The following is a 17,289-nucleotide window of genomic DNA, read 5'->3' as shown; positions in this document are numbered from 1 at the left end:
GTAGATAGAGGTGGCGTAATAATTTTTCAATATACATAATATTTGTTATTACGGAAGATTTCACGCAATGACGGTACTCTTTAAAATTACAACTTCGTAATTGAGGAATTAATTATACAAGATGCGTGCCTTTTTAATGCCTTTCGTTTTGAGGCAAAGAACTAATTGCACACGGATGCAGATGTTTAGTGCATAAGGTAAAATGAACATATGTATGTACTTACATACATATGTACATAAGGAAATAAAAAAAAAAACGTTGAATCCGAAATGTTGTAGACAAATAGCGAAAATTCCTCATCTCGACTCTATGATTTCTTTCTGTTTCTCTCCCAACATCTTTTGTCCAACTTTCTTGCCATAGGTATCTTTCTTGTGAGCTCGTTTGTGCATGTTTGGTCATCAACGGACCCAGAGGAAGTGACATTGACATGCTGGTCGGTAAAATAAGAGGAATGAGCTGAGAGATAGAATTTCTAACTAGATGTTCATTGTATTACAATTTAGCCTATGTACACGGCAGAGAAGTAATGCCAATGAGGAAAATTCCCTTCATGTTTTGTCGTTACAGGAAATTAGTTCATATAGAACTATATATACTGTACATACATGATTTTAGTGGATTCTGTGAACTTTAACAATTTGAGAATTAGATAGTTTTAACCTAAAAAGTTTGACCTTAATTTTCTCGCAAAAAAGAAAACGTTTTCCAAATTTTCGTTTAACGAACATGAAGTAGGTACATGCAGCTAAAGGACATAAGTCAAGTCAAGCCACCTACCTACAAAATTTTTCTGAACTTTTGACCTCTCCCTATTTTTTCATTTTAAAATATGGCAATGAATACATTAGAAGCAAATCTTAATACAATTTATACCTCCATAATCGTTTTTAGCGTTATGCCTTTTTGACTGACTCCTCTTAAGGAACCTTCGCGCGACTTTTTTTTCAGACAAGATGGATGGATTGCTAATGATGAATTGTAACTGTTTCCACAATTTGCCGGGAAACATATATTTAATATGCCTATAGTGTTTCTCTAGATGATTTGAAAGTAATTTAAAATATATTGGTTTGTTCCTTGTGGGCGTTATTCACGTGTCTCTCATCCAGCATTACAATGTATGATGCGAAATGGAGTAATCATGTGGCAGCTGCAAAATGTATATAAGATCTTGTGCAATTTCGTGTATGCCTGAGCAGAGAGGGGTACTGTACACACTGTGACTGGAAGGACGATTAGTTGATCCTAATGAGATCATCATTCATTGTCTCATCTCATATGTGCATTAAAGGTGAAGATGCATAATGCGGCGGGGAACTTGGGATATGCCAAACTCTTAGTATACCATCAATTACAATATCCGCGGCTGGTATAAACTGACATCCGGCATCCCGCATTGAAAAATCCAATTGCAGGGGGCATCAAAAAATTTTGCCATGGGAAGATGTGAATCAAAAGTGTTATGCGGTGAGTGCGCTAAAAAAAGCAATTACAATTCATCCAACACCTTTTTTTCACGTCAATTTCACCTTACTCAAACGTTTCGGTACATTTAAGGTATAGAAAGATCTCATACGCGGTAAGATGGGCCAAAAACTGACTGCACGCACCCCTAAGCCAAGTCTCGTCTTGATTCCGTTGCTCCCATGAGAGATGTAGGTATTATAAGAAGAAAATAAAATAAAAATTTACCCTTTTTCGGATATCGCGCCTAACGTGTCAGCTTCGGGAAAAACACCTCACAGACATTAATCATTTTTCTTCACTCTTTTTTTTACAATTATATGTGTTGTCTTAAATACAGATTATATACACTGTACTTTAGAATGTGATATGCGCGATGTTTGCTGATCCCCAAATTGAAATGTTGAAGTTCCATTTGAGTTTAAGACCTGAAGAATTTAAAACGCAAACTTTGCATAAGAAAATCAAATTATTTCTTTTTGTGATAGAGATTTTTTTTTAATTTGATGAATTCAATTTTCCTTTAGAAGAATTCTCGTGATAAAAATTATATTTAATTTAATAATTCTAATTTTATAGGTTCCTTGTTAGAAGTCGTGTAGATAACAATAAAATAGAACTGCTTTTGCCAATTTTTCTCCATTCTTTTACAATTATATTTTTATTATTTTTCTCAATATAAAACAGATAGCTGGTTAGTTCAAGGCAATGATCAAAGAGAATTATTGCTATTGACCCAACACTTTGCACCGTGATACTATAAAATGAATACTTGTTTAGAATTTCTTATTGAGTATCTTCCACATCACCGCCTTCATATGAGTTTTCTCATGGACCAAGTAATAGAAACAGGAACTTTTGTATGTATATTGATTGCAATTCCTTAAGGCGATATGAAAAAAGATATTTTGATTTTTTTATTCTTTTCATTTTCTTCTCTATCCTTTTTTCTGGGTTACACACCTCCCATCTTTATAAACATTAAATTGGGCAAAAAAGATCGAGGGATTCTTAATCAGAATGGTTGGAACTTTTTTTTTAAAATATAAATTGAAATGTTTCGGCAGACAGTAACCTCATCAATTTGCAACTCGAATGCACAAATGAAGGCAAGGAGAGAGATTGCATATATATTTGTTATTTGATGCATTATTACGAGCAGTTTAAAAACCAATGAAGCGGCTGTCATGCTTTCCTCAAATAAAACTCCACCACCAGAGTTTGGACAAATTTAAGTCAATTGTTAAAAGTTATATGGAATGAGGAGATCGGGAAGCAATATGTGCGTGGAATAAGAGTCAATCGTACCAGTGTAAATCGCATTTTCATCACAAATTCGCTTCTGGGCACTATTTAAAATAAAAGGTAGGTAGATATTTCTGCTTGATTTACACGCGATCATCTCATTCAGCAAAGTGCATTTAATCTCTGCCTGAGAATCTTCCCTCGAAACGTCTGTCAGTGATTGCTCGTGCTACGGCAGAGTCGATTTTATCGCGGAATAAAATGCAAAATTTGATGGTTTTAGTTTTAATTTTCAATTTTCAGTTTCAAACGGATCTTCTTATACAATAAAATTTATGATTTCATTATATTACATATATAAAGTAAATTGGTATAATAGAATTACTACAAGGCAAAACTTGGAATTGATTTTGTAAAAATATTTTCTTTTCTTTTCTTACAATTTTAGGATTGTTCTAAGATTTTGACAGTTGATGTTTTTTAAAATAAAATTCAAAAGATTTTCTATTCCAGAACTATTTGAGAAAGTTTCTAAAAAGACTGAAAAATATTTTCCAATTTTTGGCACGATAAGAAGTGATGAAATATTTACAATTTTACAGAAGCTGTTAAAATCTTAAAATTTTTCTTTACAGAGTACCAGAGAATTGTAGGAAAAGAAAAGATTTTAGGCAGAATTGACCTTCTAAAAAAAATTTGTGATGAAACCTTAAAACATCTCTCTGCATTCAAAGGCACAAAAAATTAAATAAAAAATTAAAGGTTTTTCAATATATCTTGACAGAATTAAAAGCAAAAAAAAAAGAAAACATTAAAAAATTAGATTCTGTCGTGTTCAAAAGAAACACAGTAATTTTACGTTTGGCCCAGAGTATCGATTAATATTCCAGGGAATCGATTAAATTTGCTGAAAGATTGATTAGAAGCAATTTTCCTTGTCAAACTTTTATTGTGTGTAGCACAATTTTTATCTCATGAGAACCTACATAATAAAAGGATACAGCCACAACACATATAGATATTCATATTTATATATCTTTTTTGACCATCATCTTTAGCGGCTTCTTTTTCTGCCATATCCATGTTTTAGAGAGATATACCTATGTACATAGAATGTAGATATATATATTCTTTTTTTGTATACTTATTTTCTGCCCCGAAGAGAAGAGTTCATTTGCATTAAAAGATATTATAAAATCCACCTTCTGGTACATTCCAATTTTACAGTGTATACATTTTATAGCATTTGTCGATCAAGCACTCTAATTGCTTGTATGCAAATTGTGTAACTTACACACTTCACATTCCATCAAATGAAGGCGAAGACTAAACTTCCCCAGTTCTTCGTCTATTCTTCACCATCTCTTTCATCGCGGTTTATCTTTACTTTGCCCCCTTCTTCAATGGCGATGTGTAGTATGCAAAATTGTGGCATTTTTCCACCGCATGATCCATCTTCCACACAGTTGCCTACTTTGTGTGCGCACCTCTTCTTTGCCCATTTGGTCAATTCTTGTTCGTTATCAGTGGCATGTTGGATGAGCAAGAGGAATGAATTGTGTGCACTTATGCAGAAGGCAAATCCCCACCAGGCAACATAAGAAGATAGTGCCTTTTCATTACGCGAGAAAACCATCTCCTCTGAACTCCATACGCATTGAGATAGGGCAACGAGGAAAATGTTTCGTGAATGTGTGATCGTGCAAATTGAATGCATATCATAAAATTATCTTCGTGTGTGTATTAGAAGAAAGATCAGCAAATGACTGGATCTATAAAATTTTATATTATTCCAGCTCAAAAGGAAAAAGGGATGTGACTGAGAATGGGGCGATGGAGGAGGGAGGTGGGGGGGGGGTGAAAGAGATCAAGACAAGAGAGAATGTTTAAACCATGTGGAAATGAAGCCAAAATGCAATAATAGCTCACTTTATTGAAAGTCATTTCTATGCGAGGAAATCCATTTTTATTCTCATCGTTGATCATTAAACTTCATATTCATGAATAAATTGAATTTAATTTTGTTTTTTATTAACACAAAATTCTGATGGTTTCAAGTTTTTTTTTAAGGGTTTGAGTCTGATCAGTATTTTGACCTATTTCATACTGATTTTTGAATTTATTATACCTACGTTCTCTTTTTGAGAAGAAAGCCTAAAGAAAGGAAGTAAGTTGAAATTTAATTAATACTTTATCGCTTTGGATAAAAATAATTTTATTTTAATAATTTCCAAAGTGAAATAATTAGCGGCTTTTGTAAAGCAATTTAATTTGAAATTTAATCAAATACGATAATCTCTTGCTTTTGATTATATTTATATTTTAAGTTCTCATTTCAGGAAGAATTAAGGAAAATTACCTGAGTTTTTTGCTTTAAATGGGTCACATAAACCCTTCATGTTCAGGGATAAAAATGATCTCATTAGCATACGCGGAAATCTTAATAAACAAAAAGATAAAAAAAAAAATAATTAAAAGATTATTGTACGTGAAGTCGCCTCTTTTATAAGTTAATATCTCAAATTATATATCATTGCATTTCTTCAATAAACAGCAAATCCTGCAACTTCCATCGTTCTTTGAACTGAAAGTCTCACAATGGGTCGAGCGACTGAATACCGCAAATGACAGATCACTTTCAGATGGACAATTTCCTGCCGATCTCACTTTGTGACTTTTATTAGCAGATTTTACTTTTCTTGAAGATTGTTTAGACTTTTCTTTGCGCTCAAAAGGACGGCCAAGAAAAAGTGCAGTAAAATAACTTTGTCGTCCCCTATTCCATCCAATATATATACAAAACAAAGTTCAGTGAGCTCATCCATTATGTCCACCGCAGGTTATACATAGTGATGGTGATGGTATGAAGAAGTTAGAATTCTAATGGATTCTGTCGGTGTTTAATATCAACCATATAATGCTAGTTGAGGATGGCAAGAGATCCCATATTAAGGCGTAATAAAAATATCAATGCTAATGGCAAACTATTGAGTTGTCAATATGGTGGTACATTTATAGGATATTTTTTTGCATCTTCTTTTTCGCAGCATTATTAATATTTAAACATTACATATACCCAAAGCAATGGCTACGGGGACAAGATCAAGGTGAAGGTAATGTACATATATAGGTATTTTTCGTACAATTTATATATTATGGCGTGGAATTCGTATACCGTTTCCTCAAGAATGCCGCATTTGAGAGATGTTTTCAAAGATGATGTCGAGATTGGTTTAAAGAAGAAGTAAAAAAAAAACAGTTTACGTATACAATTTAATGTTGGTGCAACGTGTGAGAAAATTATCACATGGAGAAGTTTGAATTGCAAGAGATGATCGTGATTATGTCATTTAACTTTGCTATTGTGTATATGCTTTGGCTGTGATCCACCAAGTGGTTGTCGAGACGTCTCGAGGCGCGACATTATGAAGTTGTTAATTAAATCTTTAATTTTTATTATTTAATTGGCAATTGACAGAATCCTTGGCATCTCCTGCTGACATGCCTCAGCATTAACATTAAAAAGTATATAGGTACTGCGAAAAGTTTCCAAGACAGCAAGATTGCAAGCGCAAAGACTCTATGGTCAAACGTGTTTCATATAGCATTTCAAAGGGGGTTTTACTTTTTACCAATAAGATCACCCAGCTGTATATACCTACAATTGTGGTGGTACAATAAGTGCAAGTATGCAAAATCACCTTCTATTCCTTCCAAGCAAGGAGATTTTATTTTATAAATTCCACATTTTATTGACTCATGAAATTGCATTTTGCTTATTACATGGCATATACACAACATCGCAGTGAGAATGAAGTCGGGGGAGATAATGCATCCATGAGACACCTCACAACCATGCCATATGGAATTATTTACAGTTGGTGTCAAAATGACTGAGGAACTCCTAATCACAGCTAAGCCATCATTGTCACTTTGGTGTTCCCACTGGCTGCGAAAATTACCAATTTTTTATCCAAAGAGTATCAATTCCATCCTCTTCCTTCACATTCCCTGGCGAATACCAAACGACCCAGCAAGGGGTAATCACATTGGACTCCGCGTACACCGCAGACATTCATGATAAAACTATGACACTATATCTATATATTGGAAATACTAGTAAATGGAATTTAACACTGATATTCCACTATGTCTTCAACAATATATTTTCTTTACTGTTTACCTAATTGAAATTAAATTTTAGCTGTTTGTCTCTTCGATTTGTTCTTACGCTTTTGCTTATTTTAAGACCAGAATAGTTTGATCTGTCGTACAATTATATTTCTCAAATTTCATTTGCATCAACTGCCGTCTTCATTATGAAGATGTCATCAATAAGAAAATCTTTAGTTATTTGTGGTAGTTATTATCGAAAAACATTTTATTTAAAAGGAAGATATTTGAACGTTTAAAAAAAACGTAAAACGTAAGAAAAGGAATGTTAATCATTAGAAAAATTAAATTAACCTTTAGAAAAGAAACGTCAAATATTAGATTAAACGTCAAGCGTTAAAACAAAGTATTTGAAACGTTTTAATTAAAGCTCAAATCCTGCAAAAATCGTGGTCTAACATTGGGCTAAATTTCTAGCTCCTAGACTTGCATTTCTGGCTACGAACCATTTGAAACTTTATTTACCAACTATGTACCTACATAAATACATAATTTAATTGAGCTTATTGAGCTTAATCTGTAAAGTTCTCACATCATTGCAATATGAGCAGGAATATACATACATATTTGCCCGTCCCAAGAATATCCCGCCAAAAGTGTGGTTGTCATGAAAAATTTACTGCAATTTTTTCATGTGCAATTTGTGGATGAGATTTGGAAATGGTCGTGCCCATGTTTCAGGTTCAGGGCACTCCTGAGTGATTCGTTCAATTCATTGCAGCGTTTTTACCCGCATTTGCTCACACACGCGGACCATTGGATATGAAAAATTATCTTATTCTTCGTTGGCAATATCGAACAGCCCCCGCAACTGTCATAATATTATCGTAGTGAATTTCTTTTTGCAAAAGACTCTTATTATTTCTTTCTTCCACCAAGAAAACCCATCCATGCCCCCGTGCCTCTGGTGGAACCTCAATAACATTTTAAATACATACTATAAATAACCCTAAGACAGTTTTCGACAATTGCGTCCTGAAATAAGATTTGAACACGAAATCACCGGAGAACATGAACGAACAACTCTCCGTGACCCCAAAGGGTCCAATAAGTCACAGAGAATCTCCCCCATATATTCAACCATATATCAAATCGGGTGAAAAATATACATATATATGTGTATTTGATATAAAGAAGTTTAAGGATAAGGTAAAAAAAAAAGAAAAATAATTGCACAATCACTTGTTGATAATCAATAAATCGCTTTCAACGAGTTCCAATAAATATATCGTGAATACGAGAAGGGGACTCACGTAGGGTATTTGGCGGGCACAGCGGAAAAAGGAGCATAAATGAAAATATAATAAATGTTATAACATATAACGAGATGTACAAGATCGATTAGTTCTCGATGCTCGAGAAATCGCACATGATCGAGCTTTTAATGCATTTTACCATCTTACCGTGGATGGGAAGTAAATATTCTTTAGGGGGATAAATTTGTGTATTAAAACGATCTCGAGTGTTGGAGGCATGTGAATAAAAAGCCGAATGCACCACATGACGTCTCCTCATGGATTCTTCACCATTTTATTCGTTACACAAAAATCTTGTTATTATTAATAATAATAAGAATTTCTTTTCTTTTTTATTTGCCCATTCTTCTTTCTACCATTCTTTTTTTTAGCCTCGCGTACACCGAATTTTCTCTCACATACATTCATCCCAGTGTAACACTGGAGCATCCCGCGCGTGAGTATGACCTGTGGAACTTTTGAGAGGTCATCATTAATTGCAACTGACAGGTCATTTATTTTTGTGGTTTATACGGGAAGACAAATTGAGTACAGAAGTAACGTTGTTTTTCCTGAATTTTTTTTTGTTCTATCGAAAATCTCTGTTTTAATCATAATGTATTCCCAGTTCTTAATATATATAATAGTTTTTTTTAGAGTACCCATGGATATTAATTCAAATGAGATACATTTGTTTCCAAATAATGAACATATTTGAAATTAAAAGATACAAAAAAAGTCAGATTAATCTACCCATATTAAACTGAAAGATTAATTTGCTTAACTTACTAAAAACAAAGCTAATTTGAATTAAATGAAATGAAAATAAATGATTTCTTTCATAGGGGCAATAATTAATTTTAAATCCTTATATAAAAGCTCTGAGAAAAAGTATGTTCTATGTCTTACTGTTAAAGCTACTATGCTTGAAAATTAAATAAAATTTATGCCATCATTGAATAACTGATCAGACAAGGGAACGTTACATTTTGTCTTGACGAATGGGTTTCTAATTCAGAACAGCTTCTTAAAAATTCACGATAGACTTATTCGAAATATTAGAACCAGAGTTTCTGATATTAAAATATATTATATAAAATTTTCATTAAAAAATTGTTAAATTTGTAACTGTCATGAACAACTAGCTCTTTTAATATTATTTTAATAAATTACTACAAAAACTCTTGTTCTAATAAGTTCATCCTATATTTTTTTAAGCAACTGTTCTGAAAAAATGAACTTTGTCTAAACTGGATAAAATGTAATGTGCCCTTGTTAGGGGTTGTTAAACCTTATTTCAAAAATTTGATTAGATTTTTTTTCTCATGCCTTTTTGCATAATGTTGGGTACACCTGGCGATTAAAAGATCCCGCAATTCACAAAGGAAATGAACCATGAGTCATAAGTGCACACAGATCGGTAAGTTAGCACGATCAGAGAGGTGAAAATTATAGCTAACTCGGTGGAGAGTCAACAATCGTTGGGCGTTTGGAATTAATTAAATTGTTTGACATGATACAACGTGTGCCGCATGGAAAGCCTCTCGCGATTCGACCTGATAGACGTATAATTACTCATTGGCGGTCGTGAGATTTAATTAAGTAAAAGCCATCATTGGTTCATGTGACTCATATGGAGAGATCCTGGAGATCTTGAAATAGAATTTAAAAAAAAACTTTGTCTGTTTGCTTCAGAGTGATTTCTGGGATGGATAATCTTCATGGAAAGTCTCCATTTGGGTTCTCTCACTTGCATATGTATACATATATACATAACTAAGTCCAGAAATTCCTTGTCAAGTATCTTTGCCACACATGTGGGGTATTATAAGTCAATTAAGGCCATGATGAATGAGTTTGAATGAGGAACACCTCTATCCCTAACACCATGCCGTTTTGCTTCTCTCGCGGAAGTGTCGTATAAAATAGATTTATTTTTTCATCTCGAAGGATTGTCACCTGAAGATCCCACCTTAGCCAGCTCTTGAGGAATTCATTATAATGAATGTGGGCTTATTTACTCCTTTTAGTCATGAGAGGAGCTCAACTTATATGCTGCAACAGACTCGTGCTGCGGACAAATGTGTGTGATTTTATGCAAAGTGTTAAAAATAATCAATTTGTTGGCTGATCTTGGGTCATCCGCGAACCAAACAAAAATCTGTCGTAAATGTAAAACCGTTAGAGTTTGTTTGCCGGAATAAATTACTTGAATCGGATTGTACCAAATATGTAGTGTTGAATGGGCAAAACACTCGACGAAGAAGTGCTATACACGATACAGAACTATTTGATCAGACACTGAGATTGAGTATGCTAGTGGAGATTGGCAAAATGTTCAGCTAAGTCGAACCGGAGGAGAGATTCTTCGTGCATGTCTCTGAAATGGCAAGGAGAGAAATGGAAAGAACATTCAGCACATGGCATATAAAAGTTGCTCCAAAGCCCAAAAAAGACATCTGCCATGGCAGGCATACCCAGCATCTCACCCTGTTTTGCTTTTGGGAATATGTATGTGTATCCCATTTGGCAAATACCATGACACTTATTTATCCCAAGCAGAGATATCTTAATTAATGCCTCAATGGCAATCACTTTCTCAGGGAAAAGAAACAATTCTCCAGCATTAATTTTCACTTCAATAAATCTCTCTACTCCGCGCACCATGTTGAGTGCTCCAAGATGTTTTTCCACGTCAACCGTGAAGGTGTTAATTTCTCTAATTCTTCCACACTTTTAATTTTTCGCACTCACTTTTCACGATAAGGTCAGAATACCATCAGACTGGAATTTATCTCTCACACAGTCACTCTGTCTAATGAGATGTGATGGAGAAATTTTATTTAATTAATGATTTGATATTTTCCGTGACGATGTATATCGAGGCACAGGGACAAAAAACTTCAAGTTTAATTATATATTATGTGCTTTACATATTTGAAAATATACCTACTTAATAATACAAAAAAATATGAATTTTTTTTTACAAAATTTGAAAGTTAATTTTTGCTCTTTTATGCTAGTTATTTTATTTAATGTCGAATTTTAAAAACCTATCTCGTTCGAAAGTTTTCCATACATTTTCCTAATTTTCACAACACATTTCCAAAAAACTTTTAGACACAAAATAAAATCGATAAATAGTCTCAATTGTTGAAACTATAAGAAAAAAAATTTTAATAGAGAGTTTACAGCAACAAAAAACATTGTCACGATATTGCCGATCTTAATGCCACGTAACAACACTTGTTTAGGGAATCTGAAGCGGACAGAATTGAAAATTCCTGACCCGCAGTGCAAGACAAAAAGGCCACTAAGAGATCATTTAATGTTCCATAAAATTACACGAGGAAAGAGGTGTAAAGTGAAAATCACAATACATTATTGTCGTTTAATGTCTTTTTTTCTTGTACACGCGGGAACGACGGAGTTGGTGGAAAAAGATGGACAAAACCATCCCAAAAACAATCCGTCAATTTTTGGACAGTTTGCACATGCCAACAGCAGAGAATGATGATGACATGCGACTCCACAAACTAAAATATACATATAAAAATGGATTTTAGGGATTTCGTGTTTCAATCAACTGTTTTGTTTTAATTTAATTATTTATTTAAACATAAAAAAATATCCGAAATTTTCTTTAAGTTTTGTTCAAAGAATTCCAAAAGATTTTAAAGGTTTTCCAACCTCACAACAATAGGAAATCCTAAGAAAACACCTTTATTTGAACATCTAACTAATTGTAAGAAAATAAATTTATTCTACTGCGCCCACCTCAATTTCTTCTATCCTATAACAAACTTAGACTCTACACATTTTATTGGATTCCAAATAGCATGTAGTGCGTATTTCTATTCCTGCATTGCCATGTCAAATATTTTCTCCCTCTATCGCGAAAATCTTTCGAGAAGGTGCACTATTAGCTATTCAGACCGAGTACACCACATGTTTTTCTCCCGGATTTTCAACTTCACTCATCGATCAATCGCCAATCTTATTACTCTGCGCCACTGTATCCTTGACTCTGTGAATCTACAATACGAAGACATGGATACCATGAGAAACAATCACCCGCGTGCGACAATAGTGTTTTGCACTTTGAATTCAATTTATTGAACAATGATAGTTTTATAGCTACATACTCAGAGACATTTGAGAGATATTTAGCAATTTATAAGATTTTTCTAAAGTCTCTTCTTTCAACATTAAACCCCCAAAAAACATCTCGAAAATTTAAATAGAGGAATGCTCTACAAACTCCTTTTTACCGAAGTTCATTCCCTACACTCACTAAATTTTTATAAATCAGAAAGTCAACGAAAAAAATTAATTTAATTGTTAGTGCTTTTAGTAAAAATCCTAAAAATCCTTATATCATTAAGATTTCATTTATTTTATTAATAATATTTTTTTTATTAATAAATTCTTAGGTACGATTCCTATTGACACGCAATCTTTTACCTTTCACGAAGATGTAAGTATTTACGGGATAATTAAAGCAGCTTTTTTTTATAAATTTCAAAGTCTCATTTATCTGTTAAAAAGTTAAATTTAATATAAAATATCCTATCAGACACAATAGTTTACCATAGCTTTCGATCACGTCTAAATAAATTTTAAAGCTTCGAAGCTTAAGATAATTTTTTTAGAGTTCAACTTTGAATAAAGTCTCTGCATCTTTAAGGATTTTCTAAGAATGTTTTATTATACAGGTATTTTTTTTAAAGTTATGTCTACAAAATTTATGTAAAGGGGAAGGGGGTGATTGGATGAATGCAATATGGTGTTTATAAATTAATTTATGAATGAATTGTCATTCTCACGATTCAACAAATCACTTCCGGAATGTTTTAAGCTTGACCGACCAAAGAAGTGAGTTCCCGAGAGGCCATATATGAGGTGTAATTAAGTTTGTGGTATTTCTCCTTTAGTAAAGACTAAAGAGAGCTTGAGCACCGATAGGGATCAGCATTTTCGTGCTCTAGCTGTGGCCTCAATGTCTTGTTATATGGATTGTTGGATTAGAGTGCATAACATGAGAAAAAGGTGGCGGAGTGGGATGAAATCTCACAAAAGCGGAAACTTCAAAATGGGCACACAAGCAAATGACCACACAACTCCCTGATGGGAAATCAGACCAATAGATCGTATAGCGTTCCTTGCTGCAGAATGCATAAGCAATGATTTTTTGCCCCATAAAAAAGTGTTATGAATTTGCAAATGATGTCCAAGTTGAGATTTTGTGAGCGGGAAACTCTACAATAATAGTCTTTAGGTGAAAATTCATGTTTGTTTCTGCTTTTACCATGACTTTTTTTTTCTCTATTTATGTGAAATCTCAACCACTCTGTCCACCACAACGCACGGTCCTCCTCTTCAACATTTGACATTAGCATTAAAGACTTTTATTACCTACACCGGGTTCGCTCTTACCCATCTAAAACGCGCAGGGATTCCACGCGGCTTCGACAATCATAGTATAAATGGTATATATATGTATATATAGAAGAACCCATCAAAGAGCAGCCCCAAGATATTGCCAGCATTCTTCTATTGGTAGCTCCTTTGGCTGAAGGAGTCCGGTGTCCATTATTCTGCTGAATTGGCATACATAGCAAAGCCACTCAAACTTCTTGCACAACCCAAGTCACAACCAATAAATGTCGTGGAATTGTTATAGGGATTCAAGGTTTAACGATCGACTTTATACATTTCTTATTATTATTCTTCGAATTTACAATTAGATGACTTCCATATTACAAAAATAGACGCAGACAGTCTTCTTCATCTGTGAAAATCTTTCCACTATAGTTTCACTTTTCCATTTAACATTAATGTCTCTGTTCAGAATCTCTAACTGCAGCTCTGCACTAGAGGGACAACAATTTATCCAAAGAAATTATTACATAGAAATAAGATATATTTTATTTCAAATATTTGCATTTTTTTTTTTAAATTCTTTTCTCTATCTAGATAAGATTATTAAAATAACAGACAGACACGCCATCAAATGAAATATTGATTATGTACATCAAACAAATTTCATGTCATTATTTTCTTCCCACTCTGAGTATTTTGCAATGTGTCTAGTGATGAGGGAGATTTTAATTGGACTCTCCTCTCTACATATCTCTCTATGTTATGTGCCAATACCATTGAACATCGTGTACCATCTTAATCTGCAACATTGTGCAAGAAATCAACATTTAGCTATTACTTAAATTACGAATTTGAAGAAAAGTATGAAAAATTGATTGATTGCAGGGCCATGTAAATTAGAGATTTCTTTATAATGTTTTTAAAAGATTTTTCCGCTAAAAAAATATTTTGAGAATACATAACATCAGTGAATTTCTCACATTTCTTGAAGGAGGCAACATCAGAAAGTGATCTTTTGACTTTGCCAAGTGTCTGTTGTCGCCGCTCAGTAGGTATTTTTGTTTGCATTTGGTGATCTAGCGTTCAAGTGAAAATGACTTTAAACAACAGTGCTGTACCTTTCTTTTTTACAGCTTGGCCCCAGAAGGGATATTTGAGAATATTGCAGAGGTGTGAAAGTACAAGACAAATTTCAATTCTCCGCGTCTGTCCACTCAAATGGTGCGATTGATATTTTACACCATTGCAGAGGTGGGTGTGAAAGGAAAGGGATTTTATGACAAAAATCCCAATCACGTGTTGGCCTTTCTTCACACCGAACTGGCACTTTACACACAGACGCCGTCTGGCGAGACTTGGTGCCATGGAAAGTGTCTATAGCGGCGTGATGAGGCGATTATTATCGTAGAAAATGATTCAATTTCATTTCAACAAAATTAAATGCCATGAAATCCATTGACACTACCTATTTATTTGACAAAGGATGATCACAAGAAGTAAAAAAAAACCATGAGAGCTATATATATTTTGCATTGAGCAACAACTTATTCATCTCTTCATATGCGAAGACAATTTATGTTTAAATCGTGGATTTTTAGATAAAAAAGAAAATGATTTTTCCACGAAATCTGCCAATCAGCCACTAATCATTTGAATTGTAACGTTTTTATACATCCTTTGTCACTCATTTGGCTCAAAATAAATACATCTGGTTCTGCCCAATCTATCTTTCTTTCAATATCTTTAAAAAAAAAAGTCACACAACAATAGTTCATCAACCAGCTTTTTTCTTTCACCTTTTATTCAACTGACAGCCCCTTTAATCTTACATTGACAGACTTCGTGCAGGAAGAAATTTTCTATTTATGATATTTCAAAACTCTTCAGTAAATAACTTTCCAACCAATATGGTCACAAACGATTTTTTAAAATCGTCAGCCTCATTAGATGCAAATATTTCTTATTCAAAATGTGTGATTAGTATTTGAAACTATATTTAGCCGAAATTTCCCTATTTAGAACACTCGGGAAAATTTCTCTGTTAACTTTGAGTAAGCATAAAGAATTTTTGTTTTCACAAAAGTTAAATGGATTTTGTTAAAGGAAGAGTTTAAGAATTTATTAAACAATTTTCAAGAATTTTGGTCTAAAATTGATTTTTTGAGAATTTTTAAATTAAAAGTTACAAACATTTCTGGAAAATCTAAGTTAAAAAAGATTTTAAAAGAATAATTAAAAATTATTGCAGAGAAGATTCTAAAGATTCCTAAATATATAATTTGTACAATTCATAGCAAACTATAAACCTCAATGTGTTAGCATTATTTTTCTGTTTTACTTCGCAAGTTGGTTAGTAGTATGTGATTAAAATAATATAGAATTTATTGTACCTACTAAATAAAAGGGCAAAAATAAAATTAAAGAGTCTTGTATTAATTAGTTGGTGTTCCACTTCGTGGCCAACACCAAGTATTGTAATCGTCGGAAAAACCGACCCCCTCAGATCGGGCTCAAACTTGGTATGAGCACGTTTTAGACAACCCACATTCTGAAAATGGTGGTGGAAAATTTTTGATCCGGCTGGCCTGCCGGCCGGCCGGCCTGCCGGTGGTCCAAACTTTCCCTTATAGCTCGGGAATGCTAACTGATAGAGACTTCGGGTTTGAAGTTTTCTATAGAAATGTGGGTGTAAAATTTTATTTTTTCGCATTTTCAAAATCCAAGATGGCCGCCGTCCGCCATTTTGAACTACTGTCAAACAGTTCCCTTAGAGCTAGAGGTCTGAAATTTTAGTATGTTGTAGAGCTCAGTGAGACATTTTCATCAACAATTCATACTTGACAATCGGTCAAGCCGTTTAGCAAATATGGCGGTCTAAAGCAAAAAGTGTTTTTTCGATATAACTTGAGAACGGCTTGATCGATTTTGACCATCTTGGTATCAAATGAAAGGTATTGAAAAGCCCTACAACCGTCTAGAACATTCCAAGTTCCAAAAACGTCCGCAAGAGGCGCTAAAATCAAAAACAAAAATTGCCTAACTTTAAGGGGCAATATCTCCCAACATCTGTTATCGTTTTCCTTTAAATTTTGATATGTTGTAGTAGGACTAATAATCTTTCACCAGTCCGAAAATGAAGAAAATCTATGTCGCCGTTTAGAATATATCGCAGTTTGAAAAATTATTGAATTTGAAAAGTTTTAAGAGCCATATCTCCTGCACTGCTTGACCGATTTTGCTCATCTTAGTATCAAATTAAAGGTTTTGCAAAACTCTACAACTTTCTAGAACATCAGAAACCTCTAGAGCTATTCCTTCGGAACAAAAAATGACAAAAACTGTTTTCGAAAAACAATAATCCGCCATTTTGTATTCTAGAGGTGACCTTGAAAAGTATCAAAATTTATCCCATATTTTAGCTTATTTTAAGACCTTTCCAAAACTAGTCAAGAAGTTTCTGTAGGTGTTATAGAACCAGAGATATGACCATTTTTATGCATCAAATTACTGAATTTTACAAAAAAAATCAACTTTGCTTACTTCTGCTCACTAATCGCATTACAACGCATAAACAAACTTCTACACGTTGTGGGACACCAACTCTTATAACTGGACGCGTTATGATTGACTTTTCAATTATAGCCACATAAATGGCAGCTTTAATTTAACTTTATTTTGACGAGAGTGAAACTTTGCAGCCAATTGAGGAAGAATCAGCAATGTATTTTCTTGAGGCAACATCTTTCATTGGGGACTGCTGGTTGAATTGTACTAAATGAACCATAA

At 33.6% G+C, this 17,289-nt stretch overlaps 1 protein-coding gene across 1 annotated transcript in view; it reads right to left on the bottom strand.

Annotated features, from left to right (window-relative positions):
- Positions 1-17,289, bottom strand: part of LOC129790090 (cadherin-related tumor suppressor) — a 132,677-nt gene that overhangs the window by 35,368 nt on the left and 80,020 nt on the right. The window lies entirely within an intron of this gene.

The sequence above is a fragment of the Lutzomyia longipalpis genome, chromosome 2 (genome assembly GCF_024334085.1).
Source record: "Lutzomyia longipalpis isolate SR_M1_2022 chromosome 2, ASM2433408v1".
NCBI classification, from domain to species: Eukaryota; Metazoa; Arthropoda; class Insecta; order Diptera; family Psychodidae; genus Lutzomyia; species Lutzomyia longipalpis.
This window is presented reverse-complemented; position numbering and strand designations above follow the sequence as displayed.